The following is a 6,839-nucleotide window of genomic DNA, read 5'->3' on the forward strand; positions in this document are numbered from 1 at the left end:
ACCCCTAGTAGCTGGATGCCCCCACCCCCACAGTTGTGCCCCTCCAGACCCTCCCCCGGACTTGGGAGGCACCAGTCACCCATGTCAGTCTCTCTGCAAATTCACATCTTATCTACACGATAAAGGGTTTGCTGATATACCTGAAGTTATACTGGAACTCCTCACAAAGAGATGCTGCTTATAGTGGCAAAAGAGGTCTTCTGCTGTTACAGCTTATATCAGTTCCCCAAACAAAACAAGCTATATCAATCAATACATTTTTTTGCTAGTGTAACTACCTGCAGTACAACTGTTGATGGCATGGCTATAGTAGTTAGACATGTTATTTAGTACAGTTGTAACCAGCAATTCCAGCAAAACTTTTAAGTGTATACCAGGACTCAGGCAGACACGTGTATGTTCATCACAGCCAGGTCACACTTCCAAGCTTTCTATCATAACTAGGAGTTAGATATTTTGCCTTTTTGCAAATTCAAGCTAGAACTTTAGAGAACAATCCACACCTTCTACTTCTCTATTTGTTCTGATGAATAACTGTAGCATTGCTATATCTGTCTAAAGTACTTATAAGGCCCCTGTCACCATTGTCTTTGCAATGCCAGTATGTTTATCTTCACAGTATCCCTGTTAGGTATTTTATCTATGTTCTATGGATGGTGAACCAAGTCATAAAAAGATAAAGGGTTAGATCGGATAAGGATGTAGGTGTTTACATTGGGATTTAGGTATTTAAATCCAAAACTTAATTCTGGAAAACTTCCAGCTCAGCTGCCTTCTAACTCCACACATACCTTATCTTTTTACTTTAAAGTTCCCTAGATGCCTCGAGTTGCACCTCCATATATGCTCCAGCTCCTGGTTTATTAGGTTATAGCAACACTCTCTCTTGTTTTCTCTGTATGGCTCAATGAATATTGAATCCTTTTCTGCACAGTTTTAATATAATGTGTGGATTGTGATGCCATCTCCCCTGACACACAGTGGCCTATAACCTAGTTGGATACAACACTCTAATGGGAGGTAGGAGGCCTGGATTTGAATCCCTGTAAGCTAATGCATGGGCCAGTTGGGCATGGGCCCAGGTGCCTCTGCTAAACAGGGGCCCCCAGATGCCTGGAGGTGGGCATGGGGAAGGGCACAGCTTGGCTCAGACAAAACCAGTAGCCAGGCTGGTCTGGGCTTGCACAATGCAGTAGGCTGTGGCTGCCAGGTACCAGGCAGGGCATGGGACATGGGGTACAACTGTGCCAGAGCCCTGGGAGTAGGCAAAGCTGCTGGTGGCAGGGAGTGGAGTTGGGCACAGGTCATGGCCAGCATCTGCCAGCGGCAGAGCAGTCCCAGTGCAGCCAGGTTCTAGCTCAGCACAGCCATAATCCTGCACATTTGCCAGAAGCTGCCGCAGCTGAACTAAGCTGCAGTGTTACGAATTACGCTCTTTAAGCCACATGCAGTTCGCTCTAGGCTGGGGCAATGATTACGCAGAGCAGACACCCAGAATTGAGTATAGAGTTTTTATTAGCTGCAGCGAGGTGCCTCCGGAGAGGGACCCCGCCTACTAGATACACTACTATTTTATACCTTGTTAGTACATTAGCATTAGTTCATGATCAGCTCGTGCTCGTAAAAATACCCAATCATCTACTAACTAAATTACTAGTCTATCCAGTCAAGTGGCACTGTGCGCGTGAACACTAAAGTTTAACTCTCGTGACTGCATGCTTCATATATTCTTGCCAAGATGAACCTTATCTTACAAAAACAATCCTTGTACTGCTTTCAAGTTTCCTCTGTTGACCAGATTCAGCTAGTCTTATATCTTATCAGTAGCCCTTACACAGCACTTCTCTTCTCCCAGCCGTCTCGTACGTGCTGTGTCCGCTTTCACGGAATGGCGGTTGAAGGAAAAGGAAATGGCCTCACTTTAGCACTACAAGATTCACATACAACAGCAGTGGGGTGAGGGGCTGCCCCTAGAGCTTGGTCCACAATGCATATGCCTGGCGGGCAGAGGCTGCACACCCCCAGTGCCACCTGGCCATGGGACGTTGTTGTGCGGGGTCCTACGCAACTGCTCCAGTATGGACCTGTGAATGGGAGCAGCCATGGCTCCAGCCCTGGGCCTGGGGGACAGTGTGTCCTACTCCAGCTCTGCCAGCCGGGGACAGTGCCCACAGCTGCAAGGCAGGGTGAAGGTCGGGGAGGCTGGGCCTTGGGGGGGGGTACAGGCCATGGGTGGGGGGCCCGGCCCCAAGGCCTCAATGAATCTTAATCCACCTGAGGGGACATTACTTCCTCTGGTTTGTTTATAGAAGAAGGAAGAAACCCCTGCTCTCTTCTTTTAAAGGCTGTATAGGTGCACATTTTGGCAGGGGAAGCAGCCCCGGGCTGGTAGGCTGATCCCTAAGACCTCCTGCCAGCCAGGACTGTTCCAACCCAGCTCAATTTGCTGTGCTCCTAGGCTTACATGTAAATGCACCCCCAGAAGCAATAAACTCCAGTGCAAGAAGTACTAGAGTTTATTCAAGCACATTAATATGCCTTTGTAGACACACCCAGTGTGCAGGCAGTTTTGGTACATTCTGATTTGACTAACTCTACTCACATACGGGATAGTAACCCTTGGGATATTTTCATCAAAAAAGGAAGAAACTTTCATAAATGATTCCCATTCTTCAAACGACTGTCATAATCATTTTGCTTTTTCACTCTACCACTTTCTTCCAACAATACACTCCATTAAAAGAAAGCCTTAACAGTATCCAAGCTCATTATATTTTGCACAAATACATGACACACAGGGAAGAAGAATAACCAGTAACATTTATGCTTAGGCAAAGGGAAGCAGAGCTGGTTAGATAATTCATGAAATTTTAACAAAAATGGAAACAAAAATGTTCCCCAAATTGCAACATTGACTTCCACTGCATTTTCCAAACAGCTTTATAAAATAATGATGGGTTTCAAAAATGTATGCAATAATAAGAAAGCAATAGGGTAGCAGAGGAAATATAGAGAGATGTTTCTAAAAAGTCTCCAATATCTGTTAATGGAAAAATCATGTTTTCTGACCGGAATCTGACATCACCTAAAAAGGAAAAAATATTTTTTTTTAATCTCTCATTAAATGCAGGAAGAAGTATAGGTAAGGCAGTATATTTTGTCAGAAGGCTTTTCAGGGAAACAAAGCTTCTAGATATTTGTTTCTGCTTAAATGATTGAGCTAATCTGTTTCTTTGCTATGTAAACCTCTCCTCTGTTTGATAGCATTAGTTGGGGGGGAAGGAGGTGGGAAATACAGTAAACAATGTAGAAAATTGTGTATTCTAATCAGAGGTACAGGACTACTCAGATGCATACTAGAAGGTAAAAGCACGTTTTCCCCCACCCTTTAAGGCCCCTGTGTGCACCACAAAAATGATAATGGAGTTGAAATACAAGCTGGATGAGAAAGTGTTGAGAGAGCTAGGTATATTTAGCCTGGAGAAAAAGATGATAGTAGATGTGGTACAACATACGTTGTGCCTGCCACTTTACGGGGCTTGAGCAGTAGGGGGGTGTGAAACAGGCCATATTCAATTTGGATTCAACCTGAATCGGGGACGGTGATTCATTTAATTGAATCAGATCACTGTCCCTATTCAATTTGGCCAAATCCAAAACGAAGATTTGATGCTGATTCAGAGAATCAGCAATTCAGCCATAGACACTGCTTTAAGTGTTTTTTTCTACATACCTCAAGGTACCAGGCGCAACTTGTGAACGCTGAGATGGCGGGGAAGATGGAGCATCCCACAGGAGCATGGGGCACCCCCTGCATGCTCAGCAGCGGACCTGGAAGTGAACCGGAAGTACTTCTGGTCTACTTCCGGTCTGCTGCCAAGCACCTTCTGGCTCGGTGATCGACCATGGGGGGACTCCAGGTGCCCCCTCGGACCCAGGTGGCACCAGTTGCCAGTGGGGGGAATCCCCTGCGCACTTCCTGGTGGATGCAGAAGTGGACCGGAAGTGCTTCTGGTCCACTTCTAGGTTTGTTGCCAAGCACGCTGGGGACCCCTCCATGCTCCCACAGGATGATCCATCTGCCCCAGCATCTCAGCATTCACGAGCCACCTGGTACCTTGAGGTATGTAGAAAAAAACCCATTTAAAGCTTTGTCTATGTTGGAACCATCAAATCCTTCTGAATTTCTCTGAATTGATTCAGAGGGTTCTGATTCAATTCAGAGAAATTAAAGGGTCTCCCAATTCAATTCAGATTCGGAGATTTGGCTGCCGAATCGGGCCGAATCTCCTCTGAATCGAATCAGCAACCAAAGCTTTGCACAGCCCTACTAAGCAGGCTGTGGAGCAGCCAGCAGGTGTAGTGAGGTCCAATTAGGCAGTCACATGACCACGAGAGGGCCCCTGGATTGGAGAAGGGCTGGACTGGAGGATGACTCAGTATAAGCCCATGCCCTAGGAGCTGAGCTAGCAGTTGCTGCAGGGAGCCAAAGGAACCACATTGCTCAGCCGGAGATCTGCTACTTCCAGAACACCTGGAGGTCAGAGTAGGAACTATGGAGATGGAGGAGGTTCCTGGTCATGAAGAGTGACCTAAAACTACAAACTGCTGGGGTTGGATGATGTGGTGGGGCTGCCTATGGTGGGGTAGTCTCCAGGAAATGCCACATCTGTGCCTCCCTAGTGGAAAGCAAGTATGGGGCACCAAAAAGCCTCAGCTCCCGCTGCCTTGTGGGTGACAATGTGGGGGGAAAGGCTAAGGGAGCACACCCCAACAGAAAAGCACAGGACCCAGGCCCATAGAATGGGGCCTGAAGCCCATGGGGCGTAAGTCCCAGAAGCCCCAGTGGGGTGGGCAGGATAGTGGCCCCAGTGAGGGGGCAGAGTGAGAGCTGGAGGCCACATGGAGTAGGGTCCATGGGGAGCCTAAAGAACTGCACGTAGGCCAGCCAGAGTAGAGTCCGTGTGAGGGGCAGAGTACAAGTGAGCCTAATGAGGATAGAGCAGCAGGCTCAGGAGTGCTCCAGAGTAACCATGTGGCCCATAAGCCCATAGAGAGGGAACAGCATTTGGAGGGGCCCGAGAGGGCGGACCTGTATGGGAGGGAGGGCTAGCTGCTCAAGAAACTACCCAGAGAACTTCAACTGGTCAATGCTGGGGCCAAGACATGATGGCCAAAGGGTATGAATACCCACTGCGAGGGCCAGCCAGAGCCAGCCGCCTGAAGTCCCAACTGGCCTCAGGCAAGGCCAGACCTGGGAGGCCAAAAGGTCCTGGAGTGAGGCCAGTGCCAAGAGGGAAAGGAGTTTTAGGGGACTTTTGCAGCCCAGGATGATGGTGTAGGTTAGGTTGCTTGAGTAGGAGAGATCCAGTTTGGGGTTTGAACATTGGGAAGGAATATAGTGGGGCCCCGATGTGAGGCTGGAGCCATATAGTGATGCCATCTGCAAGGCATTGGACATAGTGTAGGGATCGTATGAAGCCGTGTATTATTCCGTTGGCATCAGGGCATTAAATGGGCAGCCTCCTGCGAGAAACAACTTTTCAGTTACAACAAAAGTGTGGGGTAGCTGAAGGGTAGCATAGACACAGGAGTAGGAGATGGGACAAAATACTGTAGCAAGGTATTTAATCTTTATGTGGTTATCCACATTTCCCAAACTGACTGGAGTAGACTCACAGTTCAAAGGGCTGAAGACTTGCCCAAAGGCAATAACAGACAACTGGCATAATTCAGAAGGAATAGACCTGGGGTAGACAAAACGCGGCCCGTAGGGCTGCATCCAGCCCACCAAAGGATTCTATCCATAATTTCATACTTAGTAGGGTTGGAACGGACCTGAGCAGATCATCAAGTCCACCCCCCTGCCATGGCAAGAAAGAGTACTGGAGTCAAACGACCCCAGCAAGATGATTGTCAAGCCTTGTCTTAAAGACCCCCAGGGTAGGAGCCAGCACCACTTTGCTTGGAAGTTGGTTCCAGATCCTAGCCACCCTGACCATGAAGTAGCGCCTCCTGATATCTAGCCTGAATCTACCCTCTGCCAGCTTGTGAGTATTATTTCTAGTCATTCCTGGTAGTGCTCGGGGGAACAGGGACTCCTCCAGTGCCTGCCGATCCCCTCTGACTAGTTTGTAACAGGCCATTAGATCCCCCCTCAGCCTTCTCTTATGGAGGCTGAACAGGTTCAGATCCCGTAGCCTCTCCTCGTAGGGCCTGCCCTGCTGCCCCCGATCATGTGAGTGGACCTCCTCTGGACCCTCTCCATGTTGTCCACATCCCTCCTGAAGTGCGGTGCCCAGAACTGGATGCAGTACTCCAGCTGTGGCCTGACCAGTGCCACATAGAGGGGGAGTATCACCTCCCTGGACCTCCTTGAGATGCATCTGTGGATGCATGACAAGGTGCAGTTGGCCTTCCTGACTGCATTCCCACACTGCCTGCCCATATTCATCTTGGCATCAATGATGACTCCAAGATCCTTTTCTGCCTCTGCACTGATGAGAAAGAAAGGAGTTCCCCGGCCTGTAGGTATGCTGCTGGTTCTTTCTCCCCAGGTGCATCACTTTGTACTTGTCAGTGTTGACTCCCACCCTATTCTCATCCGCCCACCCCTGTAACCCATCTAGGTCCGATTGCAGTCTATTCCTTCCTTCTAACATGCCCACATCCCCCCCACATCTTAGTGTCATTGGCAAATTTGAACAGGGTGCTATTTACCCCCTCGCCCAAGTCACTGATGAAGATGTTGAACAGTGCAGCCCTGAGGACCGACCCCTGCAGAACCCTACTGCCCACATCCCTTCAGGTCGAAAATGACCCATCCACTACCACTCTCT

This window comes from Gavialis gangeticus, unplaced genomic scaffold (genome assembly GCF_001723915.1).
Source record: "Gavialis gangeticus isolate Ggan-Ray unplaced genomic scaffold, GavGan_comp1, whole genome shotgun sequence".
NCBI lineage: Eukaryota > Metazoa > Chordata > Crocodylia > Gavialidae > Gavialis > Gavialis gangeticus.